Source organism: Arvicanthis niloticus, chromosome 1 (genome assembly GCF_011762505.2).
Source record: "Arvicanthis niloticus isolate mArvNil1 chromosome 1, mArvNil1.pat.X, whole genome shotgun sequence".
Taxonomy (NCBI): Eukaryota; Metazoa; Chordata; class Mammalia; order Rodentia; family Muridae; genus Arvicanthis; species Arvicanthis niloticus.
The window spans coordinates 131844928-131859276 of record NC_047658.1 but is presented as its reverse complement, the minus strand read 5'-3'; the positions used below and the strand labels follow the sequence as shown (position 1 = coordinate 131859276).

The 14349-nt window shown below is 45.8% G+C and overlaps 1 protein-coding gene across 3 annotated transcripts in view; it reads left to right on the top strand.

Moving 5' to 3' along the window:
• Window positions 1-905: 905 nt before the first annotated feature.
• The window catches only part of Tjp2 (tight junction protein 2), a 132468-nt gene continuing 119024 nt past the window's right edge, over window positions 906-14349 (top strand). For 2 of the 3 annotated variants that reach the window (XM_076918572.1, XM_076918568.1), the window contains exon 1: window positions 11297-11552. The gene's annotated coding sequence lies outside the window, so the exon portion shown is untranslated. Of the gene's footprint in view, window positions 1141-11296; window positions 11553-14349 lie in introns of those variants that run through there. The other variant, XM_076918570.1, reaches the window with a different exon arrangement.

Genomic DNA, 14349 nt, shown 5'->3' with positions numbered 1-14349 from the left:
AGTCACCAGGAGCTGCTGAAGGGACACAGATGCACTGTTAACATTAAAGCCTCTCTCCCTAGTCTCTGCTTTTGGATCTTGGCTACCTGAAGAAACAAGTGTTCATTTGGTAAACACAGGTATGTAACTGCCCACTGAACCTCCTTAACCTCAATATCGGAAACCCCAAATGCAAGCTCCGAAACATTTCCCTTAATGGGTCCTCCGTCTCCGCTTCCCTGCGTTTCCACTCAGGCCAGGCCTCTCTGGCATCAGCATCTGTCTTAGATAGGGCTTCTATTGCTGTGAAGAGACACCATGGCCATGGCAATTCTTATAAAAGAAAACATTCAACTGGGACTGGTTTATAGTTCAGAGGTTTAGCCCATTATCATCATGGTGAGAAGCATGACAGCACTCAGGCAGACACGGTGCTGGACAAGGACCTGAGAGTTCTGCATTTAGAGCCACAGGAAGACAAGCTGAGCCTGACTTGTGCATCTGAGACCTCAAAGCCCACCCACAGTGACACACCTCCTCCAACAAAGCCACGCCTACTTCAGCAAGGCCACACCTCCTAATAGTGCCACACCTTATGGCACTGTTTTCATTCAAACCACCACAGCATCTTTCCACACATGATGGATGCGTCTGTAGCAGAAGGCTCTTATGTGGAGAACCTTAGGGTACCGCGCTGGGACCTGCAGGGAAGTAAGAAGAATTGATATGCTTTTGCTAGCTGCCTGTATCCTTCCCAGAGGCAAAGCCCTATGACTCATATCCAGCCAGGCAGCTACAGGCAACTGATACCTCCCAAGTGAGTTGGAAGGCATCTTGCTGCGAAGGATCCTCTGGGAGTTGTTGCTTTGGGAACCGTTAGGTGAGGATAATTAACTCAGCTACTTGTTTTGGCAACTCCTGGTTTCCCACATAACCTTTTGCAGACATGGCAGCCTGACAGTTGCTAGATCCATCTGGGACACTTTCCTTCTTCTGGAAGACTGGCAAAACTTGTGGTTGTTCTACTGAGAAGAGGGTGGGGACCACACTTTCTAAACAGGCCACACACTGAGCAACCTCTGATCCGTCTCCAGGGATTCCAATTGGCCAGTGTCATGTATTGCTACTACAGTGAAGTTTGGAAAATGTCGTGGAAACCAGGTGAGGGTTTTGCGTATTTGTTTGTTTGCTTGCTTCTCAGTGAGGGCTTTAAGTACTAAGGAACATAAGGATATTAACAGGAATATTGCATCATCCCATATCAAGTCAAGAAACTGATATTTAATTCTGATTTATTCATCTAAGAAATGTATACTATTCGTGGAGTCTTATGCTATGAGCTGTTTTGTCAGCTCTGGGTTCTATCTGTAAAGAGCTTAGGCTTGGTTTGTGTATTTGGGATATGTACGTGGGTGTGTGCCTATATAACAGAAGGAACTTATAAGATTATAAGACAAGGACAAGCAAGAAAAAAAAAAAAAAAAAAAAAAAAAAGACAAGGACAAGCAAGCAGAGAAGCAAACAGCCAGGGCAATGGAGAGAACCAGAAACAGTGGAGTAGGTGTGAGCGAGCACACACAGTGGGATCGCAAGAAACAATAAACTGAGTGGATTTAGAAGTGGGCCTTCATGGGTAACATTAAGATTTTTCATTGGTCAATTAGAGGGCAGGAAGAGTATCTTAAAAACAAGTCAAAACAAACAAACAAAAGCCCAATGGCCCTTCTGGGAGAAGTCCAGGTTGGAAGAAATACAGTATCTAGAGAAGCACTAGGAAAAAAAAAAAAAAAACAAAAAAAAAAAACCCAAAAAACATTGAGTTGTTTTGCAACAAGTGCCAGCCAGCTAGGGGCTTCTTTCAGGATGGCAGAAAAGAGGTCTAACCTGGAGAACTCTTTCAAAGGAGTTCAAGCTGGGTGTGACGTCACTGTGGGGGAATTGTCGCGGGTAGACAGCCTGAGTCCCATAAGATATACTAAGAGGTTCAGTGGAAGCCTTGTACTGAACTGCTGAGTAGGGTCACAAGCCGGTCAGGCAGGATGCCTCCGCCCGTTAAGGACATTTGCAGCTGGGTTCCATGTGAAGGGCGTGTGCTGATTCATGAAAATCAAAGCGCATGAGGAAGTCTCCCCCTGCAGTTCCTGCTCAGGGGCAGAGCAGGTCAGATGGTTGTGCAGCCAAGGCAGGAAAGAATGTTTTCTCCTTACTTGCTCTCTCTTTACAGTTTATCCTGTATTATTTTTGAACTTTTTAAATTGTGAGATGTGACACGTGGAAAAAGGTATAAAACAACAAAAAGTTGTTTGGCAGTGTTGGGATAGGAATTTGACTGAGGTTTTACTCATGCTAGGCCAGTACTCTACCTACATCCCCAGCACTAACAAGGTCTCACTCTGCAGCCTTGGCTTGCCTGGAGCTCACTATGTAGATCAGGCTGGCCTCAAAATCATAGAGATCCGTCTGTCGCTGCCTCTGCCTCTGCAGCGCAGATATTAAAGGCATACATCAGCACCATGTTTGGTGTATGCGTAGATTTAACTAAGGCTCAGCCTTTCCAAGATCGTAACAGGGAGTCAGATCCCCGGAACTTGGAGTTAAGGGCTGTTAGGAGTCACTATATAGATGCTAGGAACTGAACTGTGTCCTCTGCAAGAGCAGCAAGTGCTCTTAACCATTGAGCCATCTCTCCAGCCCCAAGGCTCAATTAATTTTTGTGAAACCAATGACTCTGTAACCACCTCCCAGGCACAAGAACAGGACACCTGCAGCACCCCCAAAGCCTCTGATTCATGCAATCCTTTCTCAAGGGGGAGATCATTTGGACACATTTCAAGTTCAGCCAAGAACCAGTTCTGTCTACAGGGGAGGGGGGAGTTGGGGGGGGAGTTCAGTTGCTGAAAAGTCTGAGCTGATTCTTAGTCACAGGGATAGGAGAAAAGAATGGGGGAACTCAGAGCTGTTAAAAAAAAACTGATGTGGGGCTGGAGAGATAGCTCAATGGTTAAGAGCACTGACTGCTCTTCCAGAGGTCCTGAGTTCAATTCCCAGCAACCACATGGTGGCTTACAACCATCTGTAATGGGATCCAATGCCCTCTTCTGTTGTGTCTGAAAATAGCTACAATGTACTCATATACATAAAATAAATAAATAAATCTTCAAAAAAAAAAAAAACAAAAACAAAAACAAAAAAACTGATGTGAAGAAGGAGGGCTGCCAGATTCAGGCATATTAACTGTGACTAGGGGCTGCAGTGTAGCTCAGTGGTAGTCTAGTTGCCTGGTATATACAAGGTCCTGTGATGGCTCTCCAGTACAACAAAAACTAAACAATTCCTTCCCAGAATTCCTCGAAATGAGGACCAGCCTTAGGCTGTAAATGCATTGACTGGTAACCAGGTAAGCTAAGCACCTTACAGGCTGACTCAGACTTAGGTCGAGACATGATCTTAGACCTATGGGGTTCAAAGCCACAGGCAAAGATGACAAGGAAGAAAAAAAAAAAAAAAAACCTAGGGAAACCCAATCCGCTGTTTCAATCAGAAAATTATTATAAAAACATGGGCAGCCTGCTTTCATATGTTTTATGATATAGAAAGAAAAAAGGCAGAAAGAAAGCCTGCAGTTGATCATAATCCCAATATAGTACCTTTCTAGCTATTTCTCTATGAATACATACATATGGGATTTACAGCACCAAGAAACCTATGAGGTAGGTCATACTATCTTCTTTTGTTGCTGCTATGTTGAGATAGGGTTTTTTCATGCAGGTTTCCTTGGATCAGAAGTTACAGTGTAGATGAGGTTGGCCTTGAACTTGCAGTAATCCTCTTGCCTTTACTCTCCTTTTTAAAGGGAGCACAGGCTTCTGTAGGTCCACTCACGTGACTAGAAAGTGACAATACTGTGACTTGCTCCCAGATCTGTGGAATTTTAAAACCAAAGCATTTTCTCCTTTTCTCCTGAACAACGTGCCCTTATCTAAGCTTCTTCGGCTGGCAGAAAAAAGTACACTTGACTATCAGAACTTGAGCCACTCACATAAATTTGTTGAAGGAAGGGGAGTTAGTTTAGACGGTGCTACCTTTTCAATCCCGGTTGCTCTCAATGCAGAGGCAGGATTGCAGATATTTTATATGCATTAATTCTTATTGTTTTTTTTTTTCAATTTTTCAACGATCTATTTATTTTTATTTTATGTCCATCGGTGTCTTATCTGCATGTTTGTCCATGTGAGAGTGTCAGATCCCCTGGAACCCTCCCAAGCTTACTTAGATGTTATGCACCCAAGCCAGGAAGCCCATCTGGATGACAAAGCCCTGTTGCCTTTGATGACAGAGGGCTCTTGTGCCCTGTGCTCTGAGGTGCTAAGTATGCTCCCATACTTAGATGTATGATTTTGTATCCATCAAATATTATATAATACCTTTGAGGATGGTTGAAGCAGAGTCTCACATAACTCGGTCTGGCCTTGAAGCAAATGATGGCCTTGAACTCCCCATGCTCTGTTTCAGCCTCTGCTTTCTGCCCTCTCTGTACTCTCTGCTGAGAGTACAGGCATGTACCATCATTCCTCGGTACATAGCAACATTTTATAAGTTAGAAAGACAATACTAAACCATGTACAGCGAAGGCTTAAGTGAAATGGAAGTGTTAGGCTTGTAACTTCTATTAACCAAATACTTGTTTTGGAAGCAAAGCAAATCTCTGGATATTCCATAGATCTAACTTGTGCTGACAAGAAGCTCATTATGTGTTTGCTGCCAAGCCTGATGATTTGAGTTTGATTCCCAAGACATATGTAGTGGGAGGATATAGACTGACCTCTGACCTAAACACACACACACACACACACACACACACACACACACACACACACACTAAATATTATCAGCACCGAGGCCTCAAACTCAGAATTTGCCTGCCTTTGTCTCCTCAATGAGAATGTAACCGTTTTTTTTTTTTCTATTATAGACAAGGAGGTAACTTGGATATCTTGTTGTTGTTATTATTGTTATTGTTTTCCCTCCATTCTTTAGATTACAAAAGAATAGTTATTTGGTGAAAGAGTGAGGAGATGGAATAGTTTGAGACCACAAAGGCAACTGTTAGCAAAATCAAAAGGGGGAACAAATGTCCTTTCTGGGACTGTGCAGTACCCTACTGCATGTACCCCACTGTAGGGTACCTCACTGCACAGTACCCCACTGGACAGTATTCCACTGTACAGAACCTCACTGCACATTACATCACTGCACAGTACCCCAGTACACAGTACCCCTCTGCACAGTACTCTACTTCACTGTACATCACTGCACAGTATTCCACTGCACAGTATTCCACTGTACAGTACACCACTGCAGTACCTCACTGCATATTACATCACTGAACAGTACCCCAGTGCACAGTACCCCCGCTGCACAATGACTTACCACAGAGTACTCCACTGCCAGCTAGGGAAACAGTCTCATCACAGCGAATGCCCACTTGCCCCTTCTTCTCTTCTAGCTTGTATATAAGGCACAGCATTGAGTCTAGAACCTCAGGGCACAGGGCATAAGAGCCCTCTGTCACCAAAGGCAACAGAACAGGGCTTCGTCCCCCAGATGAGCTCCCTGGCTTCCTCTGAACTGCCTAGGTGCCATGACTGCCAAAGGGGTACTGCTGTGCCACTATCAAAACTCAGAGTTCATGACCCCTTTTCATGCCATTGCCCTTGTGACTCACGGAGATGGCTCATTTCATTTTTTCTGAGCTAGTTTTAAGATGGTTAGTCTTCAGAGTAGACCTGCCTATTAGCTACTGCAAATGCTGTCATCCTGATGACAGAACACACAGACAAAGGGGAGCATACACGCAGCTTGTACCCAGCAGGAGTGGGTGAGGAGACAATGGCACTGTCAGGCCAGAGGCCTTCCATCCTACCCAAAGAGCCTCACAGTAAAAGTCCAGCTCTGCTGGAAACGCCTGTCTGTCTCATTTCAGATACAGAAAGAATCTCAACAGACGCTTTTATCTTGTGTTGCATATGTAAATAAATACTTATAAGTATACCCCTCAAACACACACAGTAGCCACATCAGCCTCACTTATTAAATCAAAACAACATGAATAAATTATTTAAAACATTTGGGGGCTGGGGCTGGATGGTGGTGGCGCACTTTAATCTCAGCACTCAGGAAGCAGAGGAAGGTGAATCTCTGTGAGGTGAGCCTGATCTAAGAGCTAGCTCCCAGACAGCAAGGCCTACACAGAGAAACCCTGTCTCAAACAAACAAACAAACAAACAATTTTTTGGTGTTTCTCTGTGTCTGGCAATATGTGTTTGCGTAAGGTGTGTGCACGTGTGCCCTCATGTATACAGCCATGGAAGCTAGCTGTCTAAGGTTTGGCATCTTATTCTATCGCTCTCCACATTGTTTTTTGAGATAGGGTCTCTCACTAAATCAACTTGGCTAGATTGTCTGGCCAGTTTATTCTTGGGACCCATCCACCTGCCTCTTCCATGCCTTTAGCACTGGAGTTACATGTACTCCTGAGCCCAGACTTTCCCAGGGTGCTGGGGATCCAAACTCAGATTTTTATGGTTGCCAGCAGGTACTTTACAGACTCAAGCATCTTCCCGGCACCTTATTTTATTGTTTCTTCCTAAATTTTCATTCACTTAGATAACATAAAATCCCAGACTTGTTATGCAGCTAAGAATGACTTTGATCTTCTGATCCTCTGGCCTCCAAGTCCCGAGTGCTAAGGACTGAACCCAGGGTGTCTGTCACACATGCTAGTAGAGAGCACACTACCAGCCTAACTGTGTCCTTAGTCCCAAGTCCCCACCTTTGTACACACACACACACACACACACACACACACACGATTATATATGTGTATATAAAACACATATATAAATATTATGTTTATATAAAATATATAAAAATGTATATTATATATACTATATATTAAAATGTTTTGCACACATTAAAATGTTTATCATGGGGATGGATCCTGGGATGGAACTCGGGTCATCAGACTATATTGCAGGTGCCTTTTACCTGCTGAGCCATCTTGCCAGTTCCAGCTTCGTTGTTTTGAGACAGGTCTCATGTAGTCCAGACAGACAGGCCTTGAACTTGCTGTGTAGCCCTGATCTTGAACTTCTGGCTCTGTGCCTGTACCTTCCTAGTTCTAGTACCAGCTTTTGTCTTAGGGCTTTATGTCTGTGAACAAACACCATACCATGACTAAGGCAACATCTTTTTTTTTTTTTTAATTATCTTTAATCTTTTTTTACAGTCTAGTCGTTATCTCCTTTCTGGTTCACCCTCTTACAGTTTCCTTATCCCCCTCCCCTGTCTCCAAGAGGATGTCACCACACCCCTACACCATCTCGCCAGGCCTCTCTACTCCCTGGGGCCTCAAGTCCCAAGAGTTCTCTTCTTGATGAGGCCAGACCAGGCAGTCCTCTGCTGTATATGTGTCACGGGCCTCAGACCAGTCGTGTATGCTGCCTGGCCACAGCAATTCTTAAAAGTATTACATTTAATTGGGGCTGGCTTATAGGTTCAGAGGTTCAGTCCATTATTGTCAAGGCAGGAGCAAGACAGAGTCCAGACAGCCATGGTGTAGGAGGAGCTGAGAGTTCTACATCTTCATCTGAAGGCTGCTAGAAGACTGACTTCCAGGCAGCTAGGATGAGGGTCTGAAAGCCCACACCTTCAGTGACACACCTACAAAGCCATACCTACTCTAACATGTCCACACCTCCAAAATAGTGCTACTCCTTGGCCCCTATAGGCTTGTTCAAACACGTAAGTCTATGGGGGCCATACCTGGCTATAATAAGCAAAGTCCCCATAGTCTACAGCAGTCTCAACAATGTCAAAAGTCCAAAGTTCAAAGTCTCTTCTAAGATCCATTCAATCACTTAACTGTAATCCCCAAAGCAAGACAGGAAACCAGCTGGGCAAACTCCAAACTGCATCTCCATGTCTGATTTCAAGGAGGTCTTCAGATCTCCACTCCTTTTTCATCTTTGTTTACTGCAACAAAGTTCTTTCTCCTGGGCTGGTTCCACTCCCTGTTAGCTTCTTTCCTCAGCACATATCCCAAGGCATCTCTAACATTTTGGGGTCTCCAAGGCAACTTTAATGTCATAGCTTCTTGTTCCAGTGTCTGGGATCCACACATAATCTTCTGGGCTCCTCCAAAGGGCTTGGGAGACATCTCCAGCTCTCCCCTCTGTAGCTCTAGGCTCTGGTTGACTCCACTCCACTGCTGCTGCTGTTCTTGGTGATCATCCTATGGTACTGGCATCTCCAATAATCTGGGGTCTTCTGCTACAACTAGAATTCACCCATAGCCTCTCATAGGCTCTCTTCATGGTGCCAAGCTTCAACTCCTTTGCATGACCCCTTCAGTCCTGGGCCATCAACTGAGGATGCACTTTCACCAATGGCCTTTCCTGGCCTCTCATGCCTTCAAAACCAGTACCACCTGGGTGACTCTTACATTACCAAGTCCAGCTGCAGCACAAAGTACAACCTTGGGTACCTCTGGAACACAGCTTTTTTTGTGCTCTCAGAAACCACATCCCAGAAAATTTGCACCTCAGTGATGCTGGTCTCTTCTTAGTCACAGCATCGATTGTCCCAGTAGCCCCTTCTATTCTTGACTGTAAAGCCAGAGCCACATGGCTGAAGCTGCGGAGCTGCTGCTTGCTGGGATTGGGACATGACTCCCCTTATCCTATTACCAGCTTTCTGTTTTCCAACTCACTCACTTCATAAGCTTGGCTGTCCTGGAACTTGCTCTGTAGATTGTCCTTGAACTCAGAGATCTGCGCCTCTGTCTCCTGGGATTAATGGTGTGTACCACCAAGCCTGGACCTAAACTTAGTATTGAGCTTAGAGAAGCCTCTGGCTATACAGATAATGTGAGGATCATTTAGACTATTAGGTATCTCCAGGCCTGGTTATGGGAGCTTGGGGAGTCCCTGGCTGTAAGGGTCATTTAAACTACTAGCCACCACCCATCCTGGTTGTGGAATCTTGCTATAGTCTGGCACAATGATAACATAGACTACCAGGCTATAAATCACTTACAGGTCTCAGCTTTCTTAATGGAACAACAGGTTTTGGGTTGTTGATTTTTTGTTTGTTTGTTTGTTTTACATGTTTCCCATTGGAAAGGCAATCCTATGTGCTTAACATTCCTGGTTTCTCTGGAGATCTGTGGGCACAAGGACTTTATGCTATACTCCCATCAGGGTCTCAGGCTAGCAACAGTCTACCCTGTAACTCTAGTTCCAGGGAATCCAATGGCCTCTTCTTGCCTCTTGGCAGTACCAGGCATGTACAACGGTGCACAGACATGCAAGTAGACAAAACAACCATACCCATTAAATACAAACATAAATAATTTAAAATGCACACACTCACACACACACACACAAAGCTAGACATGGTAGTTGTTAGCATTCATTCCTTCTAGGCTCTGACCCACAGCACAGTTACCTGGCAACAGCCAGGTGTGCCTGACTCACTATAAAAGGGGCTGTTTGCCCCCTCCTCTCTCTTCCTCTCTGTCCCTTCTCTCCCCATTCCCCACTCTCTCTCCACTTGTACATGGCTGGCCTCTACTTCTCTTCTCTCTTCCCTTCCCCCCTCACCCCCTTCTCTGTCTCTATTCCCTCAACTCCCCTCCCCATGCCCTAAATAAACTCTATTCTATACTATATCTGTCCTATGGCTGGTACCTGGGGGAAGGGATGCCTCAGCACGGGCCCGCAGAGGCGCCCTGTTCCACCTCACCATACTTTGTCCTACCAAACATATTCCTGGTTCTTTCTTTTTTTAATAAAACACAACAGCAGTGCTCACCCATTATTCGAGCACTTGAGAGGCTGACGCAGGAGGATTACTCCAAATTTGGAAGGCTCATTAGGGCCATTACAGTAAGACCTTAACTCAACTCAAAAAAAAAAAAAAAAAAAAAAAAAAAAAGCAAAGAAAATTCATGTATAGGTGTTTCTCCTTTCTTAGTAAATAGTGGCACAATTGGTATACTTTTATTTGCTTAACATTTCGCTTGTGTTTATTTATCTTAAAGTAATACTTTCTTAAAGCCTGATCCTTCAGGCTTGATCTTATGTATGTGTGTATGTGTACAGGTCTGATAACAATCTACAGGGGTGTCAGGGGTGTCTGTCCTGTTCCTCGGGTGCTGTCCATGTTGGTTTATAAGACCAGGTCTCTCAGTTTTCAGGGGCTAGTAAATCCTAGGATCTGTCTCCCTAGCTCTGGGATTACAAATCTATGCTACCACCTTTTCTTTTCTCTTTCTTTCTTTCTTTCTTTCTTTCTTTCTTTCTTTCTTTCTTTCTTTCTTTCTTTCTTTCTTTCTTTTTCTTGAGAGAGAGGGTCTCAGTTGATTCAGTTACTTCTGGCGAAGGTTTTTGTGCAGAGGAGAGAGCGCTCGCGCGCGAAGTTGCCTGGAATGAACCGCAGCATTCTTCACAGGATTTTTAAAAAGCATACTAAAATACTTAAAATTGCAACACAGTCGGTATCATTGCGTGCATTCACACCGGACAACTATCACCACTATCCATCTCCCCAACTTTTACCAAACCATACTGAAGTTGTGTACCTAGGAATCTTCCTAGGATTTTTAACCCGACTAGGTTAACCAGAAGGCGAACTGGCGCTCCGGGCGCAGCCTTGGGCACCAGGCACATTCCTCCTTCCCAGCGGATTGGCCGAGTGACTAAACTCTGGGTTTAGCACTCCGCCCTCACCTATTGTTCCCCCTCCCCCTCCAGAGGAACCGGTATTTCCGGATTGGAGCCTCAGACCCAGTGATCCAGGGTGAGGGCGAGATGGGAGAGAGAGGGGGAGGGGGAATGGAAATTGATCTTAAAACTTATCTGGCACCAAAATCATTACCTGTTTCTCTTCTTCCCCAAACAAGATCAACCCGTTCCCTCCCCTACCATACACATCCAGTGACCCACAAACACCCTTCCCGTGGCTTTTGAAGGGTGATTGAGCTTTCCTCGCCGACACCCGAGAAAAGACTGAAAGCAGATTTGAACACGAATAAATAAACCCTGCGAATGTTTATACTCTTGAGCCAAAAGCTTAGGGCGTTTTGCTAAGAGGTAGAAGAGCCGCTCAGTCCCTGCCCCACCGCTGGGTGGCGCCCGTGAGGCCTCCCCTCCGCCCAACTGGACGCTCCAAAGTGGCGCGAGCCGAAGTATCTTTTTTTTTTTTTTTTTTTTTTTTTTTCCGGGTCTGGAGGAAGCAGGTGATGGCCACCGCCCATCTACCCTCCCCCCAACCACACACACTCTTGATAGGCACTCTTTCCCCCTTTCTTCTAACCTTCCAAACAGGAAATAGGTTGAGTCACAACAATACCCAGGAACGGCCGGTGGCCGAGGTCACTGGCTCCCGCCTGCTGGGCAGCCCGCGGCACTCCGCCTCCGGACAGGCGCTGCCTGCGCTGTGCCGCCCGACGCCGGGGACCGTCGCCTCCTGCGCCGCTGACTCTGCTGGCTGCCGCCGCCCCCCTTCTCCAGGCGAGTACCTGCCGCTCTGTCCCTCCCGGGGTACAAGATTGCTCTGGAGCCTTGATTCGCCGTAGGGCAGCGTGCGTGGACGCCCGCTGTCCCCCTGGGGTGGGATGTGATTTATTGAGCACTGCTTTCTGCGTACTTCCATCTCCCACCCCTGGGCAACCTTGCATCACCGGGGTTGACTTGGGGTCATCCGGGACCTGAGTTTACGCTGCTGCTACAGGTGCCTGGTTCCTCCTTGTCCTTCCAAGCGGGGACATTGTTTCACTGCCGCGTAGTGTCTCTTCTGCTAGATTCAGAGGGCCTTTGGGTTTCTTTTGAAAGGGATGGCATCTAAGGAATGGGTGGTCTGGATGAACGCGGCGGAGGAAGGCTGGTGACTGACTGTAGATGGGGGCGATCCGGGTGACCGTGGGTCTGCCCCCTCCCCCGCCGCCGCCGCAGATAGGAAAAACTGCCCCACCGTTCTGTGAAACATTTCATTCGGAGTTGTGCGTGTGTGCATTTGAGGGTCGTTCGTCTCATTTATAAAAGAGGAGCCGAGTTGTCAACACACAGGGCGTTGTCAGCTCTCCAGGGCTGCTTTCCGCGGCTTTTCTATGGGACTTTCAGTCAAAGCCGACTTGGAGATCTTTATGTTGGAAAAAGGCCATCGAATGCCAAGCATTCTCCGAGCTTGAAAAGGGTGTTTTCCAGACTGCTGCATTGGACCAGAGGCTTTCTGAGCTACTTTTTTCTAGTTGCCTACCGCGCCGTCCCAGACCCGCAGGTGTGAGTGTTCTGTTGAAAGTCTCCTCTGGTCTCTAAGTTTTCCGACTTGCCTAATTCATTTCAAAGACCAGTTTCCTGGTAAAGAGAGAGGGATTCTGGGACATTGCCTGGGGGCCTCTTGAAAACCCAGGTTTCAGGCCACACCCTAGACCTGTTACCCCCAGGATCTATTTGCACTTTGACCTTTGGGAACCTTTAGCCCAAGAAAAGTGGCTGGTGCCCAGCAAAGGCATGAATCACGTCGCACTCCCACCCAGCCTTAAATCTGAATGCTATTTTAAAAGTGGGGACAGTACAACCACGGTGGACCCACCCACTCCGCCCCGCCCCAGGGCGATTGGCTCTTTATTGAGGTTTGAAAATATTTGGCTAGCGTATAAGCTTGCAGGCTTTTGTTGTTGTTGTTTGTTTCTGCACTTAAAAAATGTTTATTAAATCATACCGAACGTGAAATTGAGCATTTTAACCTTCCTAAATGTACAGTTAAACGACATCAAATACCCTCAGTTTTCTTCAGGGGACTGAGAATCCTGGCTAGGAATGTAACAAAAGTAGTAAAGTCAAGTAAGCAGAATAGACGCAAACGTTCCAGCATTCCTGAGTAGCCAAGGTAGGGAAGCTGCTGTATTATGATATGTGCTTTCCATTAATGAAGATAAGAGGATTTTTTTTTTTGTTTGTTTGTTTTGTTTAGGTTGCAATGGAATGGAGTCACCCAGGGAGGGGGTCAGCCTGCATCAATTAACTAAGTATAGATTCGGGCAATCTCTAATTCCTCATCCCCTTGGTACTAAGAAGTGAACCTGCACTTTAAAAAAAAAAATTACTTTTTATAGAAGAGCTTGGTGGTGCTCACCTTTAATCTCAGTGCTCAGAAGACAGAGCACGATGAATTCTACGAGTACGAGGCCAGCATGAGTTACTAGCAAACTCTAGGCTAGCCATGGCTACACAGTGAGATCCTGTCTCAAAAATCCCAAAACAAACAACAAAACCTTTTTGTTTCTTTATTGGATGTGTGCGAGAGTGTGAGTGTGTGTGTGCAACGCACATGCCAGGGTGCTCCCATGGAGGTCAGAGGACAGCTTTGTGGAGTCTGTTTTCTCCTTCTACCTTGTGGGTCCTGGGGATGGGAGGAAGCCTTAGACTTGGCTGCAAGCCCCTCTACTGCATGAATCATAACTCCCACCCTCGACCTACCTCCCCCCACTGTGTGTGTGTGTGTGTGTGTGTGTGTGTGTGTGTGTGTGTGTGTGTGTATGCACGGGCATGTGGAAGCCAGAACTAGACATCAGGTGGCTTCCTTAGTTGCTTTCTACTTATGTATTGAGGCAATGTCTCTCTCTCACTTGACCCCAGAGCTTGATGGTTTGCTGACCCCAGAGCTTGATGGTTTGCTAGTCTAGCTAGCCAGCTTGCTCCGAGGAACCCTGTTTTAGCTTCCCAGCTGAGATTACAATCTGGCCTCTATATCTGCACCACAGTTACTAGCCACAGTTACTATCGTCCACAGGTAAAGTTTGAGTGACAAGTGCTTTAGCCACTGAGCTGTCTCCCCAGTCCCTCCCCTGCTTTCTTTTTTTTTTTTTTTTTTTAAAAGTATTTTTCTTGTTTATGGATATTTTGCCTGCCGAGGAGTCTGTGCGTTGTGGTCTGTCTAGTGCTCTTGGAGGCCAGAAGAGGGCATAGCATTCATTAAAATTGAGGTTACAGACATTGGGAATCAAACGTGGGTCCTCTGGAAGAGCAGCCAGCGCTCTTAAGCAGTGGGACCTCTCTCCAACACGTCCCCGCCCCTTCATTTAACTGACTTTTGTTTTGAAAGTAGTCTGAATGCACTTTAAGAAAAAGGTTCTCTCTGCAAATATTGACGCCACAGCAAGACTTGAGGGGGCTAAAAAAGAGATTTGAAATAAAAATTCAAAGCATTTCAACCTGTTTTGTTTTTTTTTTTGTTGTTGTTGTTGTTGTTTGTTTGTTTGTTTTTTTGGTTTTTTGAGACAGGGTTTCTCTGTGTAGCCCTGGCTGT